The sequence below is a fragment of the Paroedura picta genome, chromosome 1 (genome assembly GCF_049243985.1).
Source record: "Paroedura picta isolate Pp20150507F chromosome 1, Ppicta_v3.0, whole genome shotgun sequence".
Classification (NCBI taxonomy): Eukaryota; Metazoa; Chordata; class Lepidosauria; order Squamata; family Gekkonidae; genus Paroedura; species Paroedura picta.
The window spans coordinates 125559751-125579932 of record NC_135369.1 but is presented as its reverse complement, the minus strand read 5'-3'; positions in this window follow the sequence as shown (position 1 = coordinate 125579932).

The following is a 20182-nucleotide window of genomic DNA, read 5'->3' as shown; positions in this document are numbered from 1 at the left end:
TGCCTGGTTGGCTGTGTAGAATAAGCCCACACTGCTTGGGATCCATCCATGAAATTTACCAGCTTCATATTAGGATTTGGCTAGAGCTTGCAGTCCATTTCCTCTTTTTCAAGGAAAATCAGGAGACTTATTATTCCTGGCTGGCCAGTAAATTCAGCCTGGTGTGTGTCATGTTGCTGAGGCCTGATCCACCAGGGTCCCATAGCAAGGCTCGTCCATTCAGCACTGCCATGCATTGCCATCTGCACATATTTACTCAGATGAAATTACTAATTCAACCCAATGATCTTGATTAGCATCACACTAATGCAGTTAAAAATAATCATAATAACATGACTTCAGACTCAAAGATTTATTTATTCATACTATTACTATTATATCCTGCAGCTGTCTGCTGAATTGTTGTATAGGTGCCATTTTGGAAAACCACTAAACAAATATAAGTGGTAAATTACTAATAGCACTAAAAGCTTAAGGCCTTATCCAGTTATTACCCGGAGTGTCACTGCACAGTTGGCCTCTATGTTGTCAGAAGGCTGCTCCTCCAAAATCCACACCTGCTGACTATCTTAGCTATGCAGTCCAGTCACCTCACATATAAATGTTGTACAATATTAAGGGTTATATAATGAACAAACTTAAGTCAAGAACTGGCCTCTTTGGACAACCAAGGGAAGCAGATACTTTTCCCCAATATTATGTTTGGCTTAAGAACAGTTAAGACTTTCTTTTACAGCATGCCATGAGAACATTGGGAGTGAACATTCTCCTCTGAAGGTGGAGTAAGTGAGAGTGGGCTGAAACCTCTTGGGAAATGGCACTGAGATCAGCACCAGTCGAATCCTTTCACTATGCAGATGTGGCTCTGCTCCTGCCAAAAGGGATGGCCCTCTTCTTCTAGACAGCATCAGGATGAGTCAAGGTATTGTGGCTGAGACTGTGAGCGCTGGCTCGGTCACCCTTGCAGACAGACAGACATTCAAAGAAACCACAGCACTCAGGTTTATTTGCCTTTTCCTTCATTTCTTCTTTTCCACCCAAACGTGTATGGATTTCACCCAAAATGCAAATAAACCCTTTGAAACACCTGAGGATTGTTTACTTTCAAAAATACCCTGGCAAGCATAAGTCAGATGGTGGGAAATGGGAAGGAGGGGGGAATGGAAGGATGGTTAAGTTTGTGGCAGTCATTCAAAGAGAAGGGCAGGAAAGAACATCTCAGTCTTACTGTAAGTGATGTAATTCTATTACTGTAATGCTCTTGACATTCCAAGGCTACCTCAGGCAGTTCTCTCACCAGTTTCCCTTATATGATTACAGAAAACATTGCCATAACAAAAGGATTCTTTTTGGCACAGTTCAATGCTAGTCAGGAAGTATGGTTGTATACAGATGGAAGAATGAAGCTTACAGGGTCAATAAGGAGTAGCTCAGTCCTGTAGACCAGCTTCTGCTGCTGCTTAACAATGGTTTGCACTAAAGTGACCTTCTTCTTACAGAAAGTACAACAAATGCATCTTGTGCAGTTCTCCCTTGCCATAAACTTTCCAAATTTTGTGTTTGTTTATGTGTAGGAGGGATTGATGCATGGATGCATCAGCATTATGGACTGAAAACTCTATAAAGCGATTAATGGATGGACATATTATTGGCTCTTTTCTCCCATTGGACTTTCCATTGGATATAATGGAGAGATGGCGTTACCCTCTTCAGGAGCCCCTAGACGTGGACCCCTTGAACCAATCATTTTGAAATTTGGAGGGGAGTCAGAGAAGAACCTTCCAGAGCTACCCTGGGCCTAGTCTGCACACAATAGATAATGCACTTTCAATGCACTTTAGAAGTAGATTTTCCTGTTCTGCACTGGAAAATCCAGCTTCCAAAGCACATTGAAAGTGCATTATCCTTTGTGTGCAGACTAGGCCCTGGTTGCTCTCTGGTCACTAGTGTTTTTTAGGGTAGTGAATCCACTTTTTGGGATTCCCAGAGAAGTGCTTTAAAATGGAAGATGTAGCGAGCAGTCAGCAGGCCAGATGCTGGATGTGGGTGATGTCATGTGAAGGGGCCGGAATATTCAGCTTGCCGTTGACTGGCATGATGTTACATTTAAAGGGCGCGGAAATGCCCTAGAAGTTCAGCTCACATCAGAAAGATGAGTGGTCAGTGTTCCTATCTACCTCACTAAGATCTTCAGCTGACAAAATGATCTTCCCAGTGAACACTGTATACTTGGACTTTTAAAAGAGTTTTGGCCAAGTATGGCACAATTCCAGCGTTAAGTGCAGTAGTCGTGGAATAAGAGAATGGGTCCTTTTATGGATTAAAAAATGGTTCAATGACAGGAAGCAAAGAGTGGAAATAAATGTCCAATGGAAGAAAGTAATTGAGTCCCAAAACATTTGGTATGGGGGCCATTGCTATTTTATTTGTTCATAAATGATCTGGGATTGGGGTGAGCAGTATTAGCAGCTAAATTTGCAGATCACATTAAATAATTCAGGATGGTGAAAAAAGGCAGAGTGTGAAGAATCTTCACAAATTAGGGGAATGGCAAAGTTCAACATGGATAAGCATAAGGTTATTTATTAAATTTTATTAAATTTATTATTTTTCTATATCGCCCTCCCATAAGGTTCAGGGTGGTTTACATAAAACATAGGGGAGTACATTATAACCATAACAACAATATTCATAACTATAATGGTGAGAACCAGTATTGATCAACAATAACATAGCAATTAGCAATGCAATAGAACTTTTCAAACAGAACTGTAGGGGGGATCAGTTGGGTTCATGATGTGGAGGATGTCTGTGATGTGTGGAAGGCCAGCTGGTGTTAGGTCTGTCAGCCTCAGTCAAATGCCTGGTGGAGGAGCTCCCTTTTAAAGGCCCTTGAAAATTGTGGGAGTTCAGGAAGGGCCCTGATCTCTTCAGGGAACTCATTCCACCAGGTGGAGGCCAGAACCGAGAAGGCTATGGCCCTGGTTGAGGCCCACCATACTTCTTTGGGGCCAGGGATCCTCAGCCAGTTGGTGGTGGCTGAACATAAAGCTCTTGGGGGGGGGTATAGGCAGAGAGACGGTCCTTCAGATACACTGGGCCCAGACTGTGTATGGCCTTGTAGGTGATTACCAGAATCTTAAGCCTGATCCGGAATTCAACTGGTAGTCAGTGAAGTTATCGGAGAGCTAGCTGCATGTGGGACCTCCACAGTGTGTTTGTGAGGATCCTGGCTGTGGCATTTTGGACCAGTTGCAGTTTCCAGATGAAGGTTAAGGGAAGGCCTGCGTAGAGCGATTTATAGAAGTCCAGTCTAGAGGTGACCATTGCATGGATCACTGTGGCTAGATGTTCTGGGGCCAAGTAGGGTGCTAGTAGCTTGGCCTGGTGCAGCTGGTAGAAGGCCTGCTATGCTACTCTTGTGACTTGTGCCTCCATGGAAAGGGATGCATCAAGAATCACACCCAGGTTCCTGGCACCACAAGTCTATGACTCAATCTTCAAGAGGTTTATAAAATTATTAATGGGGCAGATAGAGTTGGAAGGGGCCATACAGGCCATGTAGTCCAACTCCCTGCTCAATGCAGGAGCAGCCTAAAGTATCCAGGATAAGTATCTGTCTAGCTGCTGCTTGGAAACCACAGTGAGAGGGAGCTCACACCACCTCCTTAGGCTGCTATTCTACTACTGAACTACTGTGACTGTGGCCCTGAAAGAATTGGCCTCTCTTGGGTTCTCAGTCCTTCACCAGTCTCAGCTCCAGGGTAGAGAGTAGGGTAGCTATCCTTGTCTGGGAGACTTTCTCCTGCCAGGCTCTCCTGGTGCCTGTGATCTCTGGAGTGTGTTGGCATCCAATGGGATGCACTCGAGAGCTTGGCCATCTGGTTGGTGTATTAGCTGCCCAACGCCCCACCAGATGTCCTGTCGAGCCTGCTGGAAGCAGTAAGAAACTTGTGTTAGACAGCACAAAAAGACGCAGGACCTTCCATCAAGGTCTACATGTGCTAATAAAATCAGAGTCCAGTAGCAACTTTAAGACCAACAAAGATTTATTCAGGGCATGAGCTTTTGAGTGCAAGCACTTATAGTCTGACAAAGAGTGCTTGCACTCGAAAGCTCATGCCCTGAATAAATCTTTGTTGGTCTTAAAGGTGCTACTGGACTCTGATTTTATTGTGCTACTTCAGAACAGCACGGCTACCCTTTTGAATCTACATGTGCTAATGTTAGTAGTGTCTTGATTTACCCGATAATTGCTGTATCTTTAAATAAACTGTCATTTTTTCTTACTATTATTCATATAAACTTTTTGTTAAATACAAAAGATTGGTTTGAACACTTAAAGGGATAAACAGATGCAGCATATATCTTGCAGTTGTGGGCAGTAAATTATAATGTATGCCTCGTAAATAGCTTCTTGTTTTTAAGGAGGGAAATCAAAATTTCTTCCAAACACAGATAAGTTATCTCTGTCTCACTATGTACTTTCTGATTTCTTGCAAAACAGGAACCAGGTTCATAAAGAAACAGTGACCCTTTTTACAGATTCTCAAGCAACAGAAAACTTGTAAAACTGCCGAAACTGCCAGGGTAAGAGTGTGCCAAGTGAAGCTGGGCTGGGAGTGGGACATTTGGGGGCTCTTCAGGCAAGAGGCCTAATGGGGGGAAGAGGGGAAAGCTCATTGCTATCAGTGGGCTTTGAACTAGGGGAAGATTCCTAGCACTTTTTGGATAAAGCACCCCCTAATAAGGAATATCCTCCTTTTCCTAATCATTTGGTTTACATGGAGACCTTACAGGTAGAATTTACTTGAATTAGCAGAAGACAGATATGCCATCTACTAAAAAAAAGGTATTTGGTCAATACCTGAAAATTTATAAAAACTGAAACTTTCAAAATATATTACAATACTATTTTCACTGAAACTTTTGACATTTTTGGTGAGTTTTTAACATTGAAAATATTAACTTATTAAAATAAAAGCACGCAAGGCTTTTACAGCAAGTTCTAAATTATTTATATCATTAATTAGAAGAAATTGCAGCAAATGATTCAATTTCAGAGATTATCTGTCCAGTCAAGGAAAGTACGTATTTAAAATTTTTATAGGGTCTAGTTCTTCTGCCATCTTTTTAAAAGTGGAGAACAGCTTTTGCTTCCTTTGCTCCCACAAAATCCATCATCAGAGGCTAGGAGTTGTAACAACCTAAAATGTGAATTTGCCACTGAAAATGGTAGTAACACATTTAATTCCTGATGCTCTTTCTGTAACATCCAGTTAAGGAAGTATATGATGTGATATGAGCAAATTGTGCTCTTCTTACATGGTTAACCAATAATGTGGAGCTGGGATGGGGAGGCACAGAGCATGGCAAATTCCACAGCACATACCTAAAAGGATGGGATGCAGAGGATGGGGTGGATGTGTTTTTAAGCCGATTACAGAATTTAGACTCATTGGTATAAACTACAGCAAAAGAGATTTCATCTAAATTTGAAGAAGAACTTTATGATTTTGGTGTATGTTTGATACTAGGACAGTCTCCCTTATGAGGTGGTGAATTTTGTGGTGGAGATTTTTAAGTGTCAATTGGATACCTATTGTCAGTGATAATATAGTTGTAGGAACCTGTGTTGGCAGGGGGTTTGACTAGATGACCCCAGTGAACCCTTCCAATTCTGAGATTAAATAAATAAATAAAACACTTGCTTTCCAAACTAAATACTAGCATCATAAAGGTGGAACTAGATGAATTGCTGCTTTTTAATCAGTAAATAGAATCATAGAATCATAGAATCATAGAGTTGGAAGGGGCCATACAGGCCATCTAGTCCAACTCCCTGCTCAACGCAGGATCAGCCCTAACCATCCTAAAGCATATTGAAGTCTAGTTTAAGCTAGAGAATATGGAGTACAATATGACCAAAGAACTGAAATGTCTACATCACCATAAATGAGAAGGAAGCTGATCTCATAATTATTTTAAATTCTTGTTATCAGAAAGTCAGACAGAGGTATGTCTGGATTCTTTACTGGATTTGGCCTTCCTGCAGTGTTGTCTGATGGCTTTTCTAAAAAGCTTGTGTAGATTAACTTTGCTAGAGTTTTGTCAGAAATATGAATCTCTCAAGATTCTCCTAAGTGTATTGCAAGTGGCAAACAGCAACAGCAAAAAAGACTGTTCTGGAAGCAATGACCAATCTGCGAGAGAACTTCCCAGAGTGTCCCTATGCATTCTGTGATACAATCATAAGAAGGGAAGATTTTCTAACTGTCATTTGACCTGACTTAGAGTCATACTAGACATCACACTTTTAAAGAGTCAGGTCCGGGATCCCAGTGCCTGCCTGGCTCACTTTTCCGACAGCCACAAAACAGTTGTTGGGGGTGTCATTTGAAAAAATCAACGAGAACTCATTTCAGTAGGAAACTGCAGTATGGAGAGGAAGGATTTCTGCCTTTTTCATGGTGCCATTTCAGCTCATAAATGGTGAGGGGAGGCAGGAGTCTCCTTCCCCCTCCATATAAACACACTGCAGTACCCAGCTGAATTGGATTCTCCCTGATTTTTTAACATGGCATTCCCAGCAGCTGTTTTGAGAGTATGGAGAGAGTCATGTCCCTTTAAAAACTATAATATGTAGTCTGGCTCTGACACAGCAATGCCAGTTAGGCCATGTAATCTTTACAGTTTTCATCACAGAGGTGACTTTCAACCAGACTTTCATGCATTACCATATTTAAAATGGGTCTCCAAGAGACCTTTAGATCCTCTATTAACTTGTGCAATAATTTAGAAGCAATGGTGAAGTAGGTTGCAGCACTGATGATTTTCACTTTGTGTCTGTGTAATAAAATCACATAAGCAATGTTCACTCTACCCTCCTAATGTCCACCCCTAATACAGGCAAGAGAAGCTCCATCCTCAGTAGGGCATACAAGAAGTTTTGTTTCAGTATCACTGTCAATGTGTCTATTCAAGTCCAGGTGTGCTAAGAGGAATTCATAAATGTGTGCCATCAGAATCATTCCAGTTAATCAGAAAACTGAACTGTTTAGGCATGATTCAACCAAAGTTTAAGCACATTTAAATTTTTAAAATTTCAATGGGCAAATTAACCTTGAAAATTACATTTCACACTTTGAAATGGATCATTAGAGATGACCCTTGCCTGGGTCATCTCTAATGACACCTACATATGTGTGTTGCCTAATAAAAAATTTAGAATGTATAAATAATGTAATCTGACTGAAATCAGTAGTTGTTTATCCTTATTCAATATACTGAACTGATAAATTGAACAGGTTACCACACTGTATATTGGGCTTTCTCAACCAGGGTTTTATGAAAGCCCGGGGTTTCTTGATGGCCCTGGAAGGGTTTCCTAAATGGGTGAGTTAATTAATTTTTAAATATATTTTTAAATTTGTTAAACATTTATCAGATGATATGACCATGTAAGGTCATTTTGACCTCCCCCTACCAAATGACCAATGAAGGGATGAGAAGAGGAGGGGCCCCAGATATGTGTGGCCATAGCCATGCTTCCCAACTATATTCTGCATGATCACACCATTTCTGGGGTCTCAGGGGTTTCTGGGGTCTCAGAAGGTTTCAGGGGTTTCTCAATGGTGAAAAAGTTGAGAAAGGTTGCTCTACATGGAACAAAGGATTTTGTGAGGCAACCGTTGGTATCTTTTTCTAGGTCTCTTTTTGTTGTTGTTAGGTGCGAAGTCATGTCCGACCCATCGCGACCCCATGGACAATGATCCTCCAGGCCTTCCTGTCCTCTACCATTCCCCTGAGTCCATTTAAGTTTGCACCTACTGCTTCAGTAACTCCACCCAGCCACCTCATTCTCTGTCGTCCCCTTCTTCTTTTGCCCTTGATCGCTCCCAGCATTAGGCTCTTCTCCAGGGAGTCCTTCCATCTCATGAGGAGGCCAAAGTATTTGAGTTTCATCTTCAGGATCTGGCCTTCTATGGAGCAGTCAGGGCTGATCTCCTCTAGGACTGACCGGTTTGTTCGCCTTGCAGTCCAAGGGACTCGCAAGAGTCTTCTCCAGCACCAGAGTTCAAAAGCCTCAATTCTTTGACGCTCAGCCTTCCTTATGGTCCAACTTTCACAGCCATACATTGCAACTGGGAATACCATAACCTTGACTAAACACACTTTTGTTGGCAGGATGATGTCTCTGCTTTTTAGGATGCTGTCTAGATTTGCCATAGCTTTCCTCCCCAGGAGAAAGCGTCTTTTAATTTCTTTGCTGCAGTCCCCATCTGCAGTGATCTTGGAGCCCAGGAAAATGAAATCTGTCACTATCTCAATTTCTTCCCCATCTATTTGCCAGGAATTGAGAGGGCCGGATGCCATGATCTTTGTTTTCTTGATGTTGAGTTTCAAGCCAACTTTTGCACTCTCCTCCTTCACCCGCATCAATAGGCTCTTTAGTTCCTCTTCACTTTCTGCCATTAGAGTGGTATCATCTGCATATCTGAAGTTGTTGATATCTCTTTGGTCTTATGCAAAAAGATTAATTACCTGTTCATGGCAAAAGAGAACCAATCCAGGAAATTTCCTTTGTATTGGCTGAAATATATTTCTGAAGAGAGAAAGCTTATCTGCAGAAATTGTAATGTCATAAAAATTGACATCCCCGCATGTGCTTTTCTATAGCATATGGCCATTGACTCACATATTGGGCATCTGAAAGTGAAGCATACTTTCTTATTAGTCAGCTATGATATGATTTTTCCCCCTTTTGGCAAAATTTTTCTTGCTATAAATTTGTAAATCACCCCATTGGGTTTTCCATGAAAGTTCTGAATTCTCAAAGCACATTCCGAAAATTCTACAGACCCTTGGAAAGTGTCCTTCAGTAATTGTTTCCCATGCAAAGTATCTTTTAAGGCACTTTTTCTGATGGAACAGACTACATTCATGTCATTACTCAGAGAAGTACCACTGTTCATATAATTATTATTAAACAGATTAAAATGCTATTTGGGTATGAGTGAAGAATTTGAAGGCCCTAGTAAAGAACCTCAGCCAATAAATCTTGAGATATTGGTGAATACAGCACTCCAGATATGTACAAACTGGTACAAGATGGATAGACCAAAGTCTAAAGTAAGAGTTTTCTGAAAACAGTCAGGTTCAATTTATAAAATTATTTTATAGTACTTTTCTTCTTCAGGCTTTCCCTCTCTTCCAAATATGGAAGATATTGCTCAAGATCATTTATTTCCAGACATAGCCTTTTAATGGGGAAGAATTACACAGGTCTCCACATGCCATGGCTGATATGAGGCTCAAGAATATTGGACCACTTCTCTCCACATAAGGAGTATCGCCACTCAATGACATTATGGACTGGAACTAAGACCTTAAAGGTTATGTTAAATGTATCATCTGAGGCACTCCACAGTATAGCCAAAAGAGATTTATTAACTGACTACAAGTGGGTTTATTTGGAATGATCAGTCAAATGAGGCTCAGAGAAATGGCTTAGAAGTGCTGCATTATGTCAACAGATCACATGACTAGTACACTCAAAATGTTTACTGGCTTTGGTAAAAAAGCCTGAAATGCTAAGGACATGAGCTGATTCATCCATGTAGATCTGAGGGGGTAAAGCTTCAATGCAGTGACTTTATCACCACCTTTTCATGTGAGGAGCCATTTGTCTGATATGCCCATGTGAAAATGACCAAAATTACCACATCAGAGAAAATCTTTCCAAACGAAGAAAGCAGCTTTTAAAATGTTCACGTGGGGATAATTTCAGACAATAGGCTTCCCACATGAAACTGATGTTGTGACATGAGGACATTGCTACCTCTGACATACTGTTATTGTGAACTGCCATGAGCCAGCTGTGCTGGGAGTAGTGGCATACAAATATAACAAACAAACAAACAAACTCTTATTACAGACACACACATGAGAAGGGAGAAATGAAAAATGGCTATCTGTACATGCATTACAATCTCCAATTCCCTTTCTATGTATTCCTAAAGGGCTTCTTGTCCTCTGAAAGGCCATGATCATGTGCAACTCACATTTGGGGGTCTACCCTAGCCCATTATGAATTGGACCAAGCCCTTCTCTGTCAGCCTCTTCTACTGCTATCCTCTTCATTTAATAATGAAGAGGATAGCAGTTTGAAAAGAATATGAGTGCCTGTGCAAACTCCTGAATGGGACACTTTATGAAATCCCCAGATGTTTATGAGCATTTTGCCAATGTGATACTACAACTGCTACTATGACAGTATATTGGAAGAGCAACCACTGATGAAGATAAAACAGAAAGCAGGTCACTTAACCTAGGATCCCATTTTGGTTGACTCTATGTTTGATCATATGTTTGACCATTTAGACTTTGTTATAACCTTTTCGGTAAAATGAGTACCCAGCTTGCTGGGGGGTAAACGGTAATGACTGGGGAAGGCACTGGCAAACCACCCCGTATTGAGTCTGCCATGAAAACGCTAGAGGGCGTCACCCCAAGGGTCAGACATGACTCGGTGCTTGCACAGGGGAAACCTTTACCTTTATAACCTTTTCACTTATAAACATAGAGAATACTATATCATTGTGCCTTGTTATTTCCTTTTTTCTTCTAACTCCTGAATGTTGGCAAATGATGTAACTCTGGCAAAGCATTATATATAGAAATAGGGACAGAGCATATATTTAAAATACTAACACAAGTTAATGTAGATGTAAAGATGCACTGCAAATTTATGATGAATGGAGTGAGTATGCACAGATTTGATATAGCTGTGTGTAAGTGGGGAAATATTTTTGAAGCATAAAGATACAAGTGATATGAACCAAGTAACAGTGCCATGATAATTGGATTTTTCTTCCTTTTCTGATCCAGAAAATGAGGGACAATATAGTCCATTTAATGATGTCACATAGCCAGTAACACAACATTGCTGTCATCATCAAAAGAATCATAGAATCATAGAGTTTGAAAGGGCCATACAGGCCATCTAGTCCAAACCCCTGCTCAACGCAGGATCAGCCCAAAGCATCCATGATAAGTATCTGTCCCAGCCACTGCTTAAAAACTACCAGTGAGGGGGAGCTCACTGCCTCCTTAGGCAGCTGATTCCACTGCTTAACTGCTGAATTTCCTCCCCTGATATTTAGCAGATACTATTCTACATGTACCGCCATCTTGATATTGTATTGTGTTTTAATTGTGCTTTAAAGGGGTTTTACAGGTTTTTATTGTATTTTATTGTATTCATGGGTTTTGTAAACCACCTCGAGACATTTGAGAGCAGCAGTATAAAAACATAAACAAACAAACAAACAAAATGTAGTTTAAACCCATTGTGCGATCTGAAGATATGACGTCATGGAATGGAAGGCCACTAGACTCAAAATTTGTTCTTTCCATGTATGCATGTTTCTTTAGCTGTGTGTAAGTGGGGAAACATTGATCTTATCAGTCTATCTATAAATATAACAGCAAAGCTCGGTATAAATGTGCCTTAAATGTACTTAAGCCATGAAGGGGATTGCAGGATTAGTCTAATTGGACCTGCAGAGCTGGTGCCTTGATGGTTGTGATGCATTTGTATAATTCGCTTGGTGCAGCTCTAAGGTTTTTGGGTGGGAAGTGAAAGCAAGGTGTGGGAAACAAATGGTACCAACACTATGTATAGGAAAAGCTGTCTGGGCTGTTTGGGACAAACCAAAAATTTCAAGTCCATTCAAAGTGAAAAGTATCAAATGAATGTGCTGCCATTAACTCTGAGACTGAACTCATGCAGCAAATCATATATGAAATCTGAGATGTGCAGTAGCTAACGTTAAGCGCCTGACACTGATCTCTCCCACCACTAAGGGAAACCACAGACAACGACTTGCTGGTATACTAACAAGACATATAATATACAACTGGCTGCCACCGAAAACACAGCTAGTTCTCCTTCTGTTGAAGTACAATTCACTTTCAGTCTGCCCTCACAATGTTCTGCATTTTTCAGTCTTTCACAAGGTGCCGGGTGGGAGGCAGTAAACCTATAATGTTGGGAGCTCAAAACTAGATAGGACAGAAGGAAGGGAGGCAGGGAAGGAAGGACAGCTATTTCCAGCAGTGAAGACATGAACACACATGCATATCAACAGAAAAAAGTTATTTTCCAGTGTTCCTTTCTTAGTGTCTGTGCTTCATAAAAACTGAATTCAATCGGTTAATCATTCAATTTGTTGGCTTATACCCCCTCCTCCACACGCAGCTTTCTCAGCTCCACCTACCTCTCAGGGTGTCTGAAGGGAAGGCCAGTCAGAGTCCCTTTATTGGCGTAAAAAGGGAAGGTGATTGTAAGTTGTTTTGAGACTCTTTTAGGGAGTAAAAATCAGGATATAAAAAACCAGCTCTTCTTCTCTATCTTCCCCAGGAGGCTCCAAAGAAGCTTATAAAAAGAAAAGAAAAAAGCTCAAATTACAAAAACAAATAATTCTGGGCTGGTCTAGGTTTACCAAGGTGATTTTCACAGGTTCCAAGCTGTGAGCTAAGAGCATTTCAGCCCATTCCCAAGGGTTTGGCTTCTAGGTGTAGTCTGCACAGGGCTTTTTACCCACTCCCAGATCAGCTAAATCCCTGCAGTCTACACTGAATTTGATTGTGATTTTGGTGATTTAAATTTTCCCTCTGCAACATGCATGATTGATTTGTGGTGACCCTACTTTCCCCCCACAATATCCTGCAGTGGATATAAGCCTCAATATTTCAAAAACTGCCATGAGTAAATGTGCAGATTTTACCTTTCTTTTAAAATTAACGTACTGCTCCATGCCTTGGAACAAAGCAGTTTTCCCTGATTGGCCAGGGTGTCAGTTCAAAGACTTCCTGGTTCCGGGTTGCAAGGCTTCCCTTAAAGTGACTGTGCTCCAGAAGCTTTAACTTCTTTCAGCAGAGATTTTCCTCTTGGATTTATTCCCCCTCCTCTACTGTCTCCAGTCTTCTCCCCACTCTCCCCATTCAAGAAAAGAAAGAAAGAGACTCCTGCTATGCTTTCTCTATCCTCCCTGCTCTGAACTTTTCCCAAGTGCAGAACGCTTTCTGTTTCAATTGGGGAGAGGATAAAGACCCAAGTTCAAATCTATCTGAATTCAGTAGGATCCATAACAGAAAAAAACAAAGTGCAGAATCAGCCCTAGTCTCACCCAGGTAAAATCCCCACAGAGAGAAAGAGAAAAGGGTTTGAGTCAGCCTAGATGAACCTCAACTGCTACTAGCATGGTACAACTAGTCAGCAGGATTTTCCTCAGTCCCACCCCACTTGAAAGGTCCTGGGTTATATTTCTATCTCTAAAATAACTTTGCTGCTATTTTTATTAAAAGACATCTCATAGTTTTATTTAATCTTGGTTAGCACCTCTTTAAAAAGCACACAAATCTTAATCAGTCTTTGATATTAAATCCTTTACTCTACCTCCTCCTTGACCCGAGTATTTAAAATAGCATTTAAAATAACACTGTATTTTGCCTATGAAAATTCACCTTTTAAATGAAAACTGTACATGCGGATTCTGTTTCTCCTGTAAATTGCATCATGAAAACCAAGCGTTGACATAATGAAACATTAAAAGCAATATGTGTGCCACTGTTCACTTAATGTTGAACTTACAAGAGAAGCTTGTAAGTATTTGTCTTATCTGTAGAAATCAGTGTCCTGATCTGTTTCAAGCCTGGACATGCCGGTGTGCTCAGTCATTGAATGGCTTCTCTATTCATTTCAGTGGAGGGAGTGAATCCACATGTAAATTTATGTGTGTGCATGTGTGGATTCTCTCCCTCTGCCTTCACACCCTTGTAAAATTAGCAGTTTCTTATATACAAGAGACCATTGTACATATCTGCATGTACACAGTTTCTTGAATGAAGCATTATTGGGCTATATGACATTTATTTTGACAAGACCTGCAATAAATTTCAAAGGCATGACCTGCCATAGTTACAATTACTTTTTGAGGAGCGAGCTAAAGAATATAATAGCATTAAATCAGAGCCACAGGACTTAAAATCAATGTGCTAGACAAATACAGAATGCCCCATAACTTAAGACATGGTAAAACACATTTTATTGCTTATTCACTCACTATACTTTGGGATATTAAAATGTCTTCCAGTAGATTTATTGCTCCTCTTGGGTTTGCACGCTTTCTGTGGGAAATCTCCTTGTTCCAATAAACTAGAATGACAGGAAGCATTTTATTAGGGTTTACTTAAAAAAATCCCGCAAGTGCAGTGAAGCCAAGACTCTTCTTCAGCGGTTATATAGATACAGCTTAAGACAGAGAAATAGGTTAATACCTCAAATATTAATCTCCTCCACTTCACTCACCTTAATGCAAAGTCCATACATTACCTCTGTCTCTTAGGGGCTGGGGGAAATGACCCCCATGTAATGACTGCTCCTGAAATAGGTCACAAGGCTCCACATGAATTTCCCTTGTCCCAGGTTTCATATTGTTTCAGGAGGAGGCAGTTTCAATACAAAACCTTCACCATCTTCCTGAGACTGTCTGATCAGGAGTCCCTTCCTTAATTCTAAAAAGCCATGAAAACCAGATACACAAGTATGTTTTTACCTTTGGTTTTCTGTTACTTCTTATAAGGAGACCATCCCAATACTCATTATAGAAACTTTAAAGCCATCTCTCACCTGACTGACCTATTAAGGAGTAAAGCTGGGTGTCATTAGCATATTGGTGACACCATACTCCAAATTCCATCTCACGGTGGTTTAATGTAGAGTTTCAACTGCATGAGGGACAAGAGGAATCCTATAGCTCAAATACTATTGTGCTGAGGAGCAGACTACTTTCTGGAATCAACCAATCAAGTAAGAGAGGAATGACTAAAGCATGGTACTCCTCACGTGCATCTCAACCAGCCTCTCAAGAAAGATACCATGGTCAATGACATCAGGCACTGCAGAGAGGTCCAGGAGAGTCAACAAGAATTCATTCTCTCAGACACTCTCCTTACTACCTTTTGGATATGGATGCTTCTATCCAAGCCCAGGCCTGAAACCAGTTTGAGGTTTTAAATAATCCAACTTCTCCCCAAAGTGCCTGAAATTACACAGCCATTGCCTGAATCATAGAAACATAGAGTTGGAAGTCCACTCCCTGCTCAATGCAGGATCAACCTAAAGCATTTAGGATAAGTATCTGTCCAGCCAGTGCTTGAAGACTGTCAGTGGGTGGGGGGGCTCACCACCTTCTTAGGTAACCAATTCCACTGCTGAATTACCGTGACTGGGAGATTTTTTTCCTGATAGCTAGACGATATCATTCTCCAGTAGTTTAAATCCATTAATGCAGGTCCTGTCCCTTACTCCTCTAAGTAACAACCTTTCAAATACTTAGACAGCAACTATGTCCCCTTTCAACCTTCTCTTCTCCAGGCTGAACATTCCCAAGTCTCTCAGCCTTTTCTTATAGGGCTTGATTTCCAGGCCCTGGATCATTCTCATTGCTCCTCTCTGAACCCTCTCAAATTTTGTCCATGTCCTTTTTGAAGTGAGGCCTCCAAAACTGCACAAGTACTCCAGGTGGGGTCTGACCAATGTGGTATGCAATGGAACTATGACATCTTGTGATTTTATCCCTCTGTGATCCCTCTGTTGATACAGCCCAAGACTGCATTTGCCTTCTTGACTGCCACATCACATTGTCTGCTCATATTTAGCTTACAGACCACAAGTATCCCAAGATCACGTTAACATGCACTGCTCCCCAGAAATGTATCTCCCATCCAGTATGCATAATTCTCACTTTTGTGACCCAGATGTAGAACTCTGCATTTCTCCTTAATGAATTGCATCTTGTCCTCATTTGTGCACTTTTCCAGCATGTTCAGATCTCATTGATCTTCTAGATTGTTCACTACTCCTCCCAAGCTGGTGTCATCTGCTCAAGAACCTTGCTCCAAACTGGAATGTTAGCTACCATGCAGTAGTTGTATGGATCAGTGAGGTCTATACTTTTCTGTAGAGAGCCATTAATTATCTCATTTGAACCAACCAGCCTGGCTTAATACCACAAAAGGCAAGGATTGAGCTAGATACACACTTCTGAGCAGCTGGTCCATTTCTCTCAGGCCTCATCCATACAACTAGGACCAGACTGCATTGTGCTATTATAAGACTGAACTGCACTATATGTGGAATATAAGTCACTGTGAATGCAAGTGTTTTTTGTCCACAAAGTGCATTACAAAAGTATCACCATGAACCCATGTTTTCTGAGTCTACATTTTCATGAACCTAAAATAAGAACTCTTTAACAACCCAGAAAAGCTTAGGCAACATTTCATGGATGCAGTGGTGATGGACAAGTGAGCTCATAGTGTTACCACCTCCTCCACCACCACCAAACAGACAGACATAATAACATTTGTGCTCAGTCACATCTGTTCATCAGTTACGTTCATTTGAAGATCTCCCCCACTTGTGATCCAACCATCTTTCCAACCACTTCATTGCTCCAAGCTCCCCAGTAAACCAGGATCATTCTGGGCTCTGCAGGAGGGTCGATGGGATTCTGGAGCAATCATGACCACAGGTGTTACTTATATCACTTTAATGATTCTCACTCCTTGCTTGACCTTAACTATGCTTCTTTTGAAATCCCTGCCTAACTTCTAACCTGTTCTAACATATCAAGACCCACTTATCTACTTCTAATCTTCAGATCACCTGAACTCTGGACTGAGATGGGTCTCTGCACTTCCTGAGCTACCTCACCCCTTGATCTGACAGGTTTTCCTCTGGAAAATAATTTCAGCTCCATGAAAGACTGCAATAATGCTCATGTATGAATCGATCTAGATTAGTTTGCCTGCTCTTCGATCTAGATTAGTTTGCCTGCTCTTGTCATTATGAACTCTCAAGTCTTGCAGCAATATGGATATATCTGACAATTCTATGAAGTGTTAATGTTTTGTGCACTTAAAAACATGGAAACAAGGTAGCAGTAGTGGTAGATGGGAAGGCAGATGAGGGAAGCTGTATGTGGGGAAATAATAATAATAATAATAATAATAATAATAATAATAATAATAATAATAATAATAATATTTATACCCCGCCTCCCTCCGAAGGCTCGAGGTGGCTTACATAACCCCATCCCCTAAAACCATAAAATAACAATAAGATCTGATAATTTACAATAATGGCAACAACGATGGATTAATCTGCTCATTTGGTCTCTGCATCCTCCTACAGGAGGGGGGTGACACTCTCTACCGCCAGTTTGTGAGGGGGGGGCTGATCTTCTTTCTGCCTGGCCTTAGTTATAAGCCTGGTGGAAGAGCTCCGTCTTACAGGCCCTGCAGAATGCTGGTAATTCCCGCAGGGCCCTCAGCTCTTCCGGGAGCTCATTCCACCAGGTTGGGGCCAGGACCGAAAAGGCCCTGACCCTGGTTGAGGCCAGGCGGGCTTCCTTGGGGCCGGGAATGACCAATAGGTTAGCATAAAGCCATGCGGGGGATATAGGGCGAAAGGCGGTCCCTCATATATGCTGGGCCTAAACCACGGGTGGCCTTACTTGTACATGTGTACATGATCAAACATAGTTATGCTGTTTGAGCACATGTCATTGTTTAACTGTACTAATCATAACAAATGAACCAATTGTGAGCAGAATTGTTGGGTGATCAAACATTCCTTGTGATATATTAGAGACATGCACATCCATTACATCACCACCGTGTCATACTATGATGCCTGAGCTTGTACCCAGATGAACATGTCATTGGGTCCTATGAGGATCCCACCACACAAGAGTCACTCTACATTTGATGGCCTTTAGGTACTACCATCTACCATTCCTTCCCTTTTGAATTTATGAAGATACAACTATAGATGTGGATCAAAGATAGAACTCTGTGCAAGTGATATGGTTGTAGTCCACAAATAATTAAGTCATAACAAATCTGCTTGCTTGAAGGTGTCACAAGACATTTGTTGTTTCTAAGGCTACAGCAGTGACCCTTCTGGAATGTGTCTGACCAGCCTTCCAGGTTTGCTGTTTTGGCCTTTGCTCAAAACCCCAGAGTTTCTGTAAGATAGAGAAGCCAACTGGATTGGGGAGGTACACAGTACACGGCTGTTTCTAGTTTACAGGACTTGAGCGTCATTGCATTCTTGGAAAGTCTGACTGGCTTCCTGACTCTGGAATCTCAAGAAACAGCATAAAAGGGCAACATCTGAAATCATATTTAACTAGTAAATCCAAGCCTTAATCCTACTCTTATCTTGATGGTATTCTTTCTGATGCTGGCATAGTAGTCAGTTCCTAACCCTATTTCCCATTTGTAAGAGACTCTATATTAAGTACAGCTACGGGATTACCTTTTCATACAATGTGAAAAAATAGCATGACCCCTAAGTAGCATTTCCCTGACTGTAGGTTTTGGCAATTTTAATGATTTGTGCATGATCTGTTTTATTTCTGTTGTTTAGTTGGGTTTTTTTTGGGGGGTGGGGTGGGGATAATAAGTAATCATACCTAATAAATTTGGATTTGTTGGGCATCATTGCAAAAGGATAGAAACACTCCTAGGGACAAGGAGAAAAGGAGAAAAGTATACTTGAGCATCAATATGCCTCTTGTTTTTGAAAGATTTGCTTACATTTAGAGGTGCGTTCCAATTCCTTGGAAACTTCCAACACATTAAGATTATTAGGACGTCTATATATCACACAGAAAATAAGGCTCCTGTGTGGATATACCATTTCTGTGCATGCATTGTATTTGCTGCCTAATGTGTATAATTGCCCTCAGATGTTATAACTAGCAGAAGGCTTATTTAGATATTTATACACCATTTTTCATCTGACTAGAGACCCAAAACAGCTTCCACCCCTCCATTTTATTCTTACAACCACCCTGGGAAATAGGTTAGGATGAGAAAGAGTGACTGACTCAGGTTACTCAGAGGAGTTTCGTGGCACAATAGGGAATCAAACCTGGGTCTCCCAGATCCTAATTCAGCATTTTAACCAGAGCACCACATTGGCTGATTGCTGTTGTCTGAACTGCATGCAGAAAACACAGTGATCCAATTAATTTGGAACTCCTTTACACGTGACATAGCAATCACATCTGTTATATTCTCTTCAGTTTTCATCTGGCATGGTGGCATCAACATTTTGAGCCAGAAGGAAAGGTCTGACAGGCAGATGTGGATTCCTAAAGACTAGGGCACACTTAGTAACAGAGTAAACAACCTTCTGTTGCAGTTGGTTTGAAAATTGCAAGCAGCCCCCTCAAATGCTCAACAATCCTTGGCTTTTCTAATGATCAAAACTTCTTAACCCATCCAACAGCAGGGGGAAAAATTAAAAGAGATGCTTTCCCTGACTGGAGATTGGGGGAGGAGAGGAGAATGTATGGCTACTACTTCAGCCTTCCCCTGTTTTCTTGACTCCCCAAATCAAGGGTAGCTGTGCTAAAAATACAGAGCTGCAGATTCTTTCACAGTTTCCTGGGAACTGGAGCTTTAGCAAGTAAATTCTGAACATCCACTACCATGGATAAATGGCACAGTCTACCAGCACAGCAGATTACAGATTCAAACAATAGCTTTTGGAAAATTATGCATGACCTGCCCATAAAAACCCTGGGGCTTATAGAATCAAGGCAAGCCAGCAAAACTTGAGGATGTATCAGAAGTGGCTACCTGGCCAGACACAGAGCTCAATGGGCTCACAGCACAGATGCAAAATTAATTTAAATTGTAGACTTTGAACTGAAAACAAATCATCCATGCAACTCCATGAGGTAGTAAACTTGGAAGGGAAAGGGCACTGCAGACAAGGTAAGTTTCTTATCTGTGAAAATCCTACTTCTTAGGCATATACTTACTGGAAGTTCTTGGCTGGCTACAAGCTCCAGTGAAGGTGCCCTAAAAGTTTAAAAGTCCACCGCTGCCTTTTACCTCTTTATATTAGGGACCATGTCACAAAAGTGATTCCAGGACTGTGTTTTAATGTGATTTCATGATTTTGTATGAGCAGAACTAGGCAGCTAAATAAAAATTACTGACCTTCTGGATCCCAGTACACATAACCCAGATGACATACATGTGGTAGAAAAGTAAATGTTTCCTTCCGCCAGGCACCTAAAGAGGATACATAAGG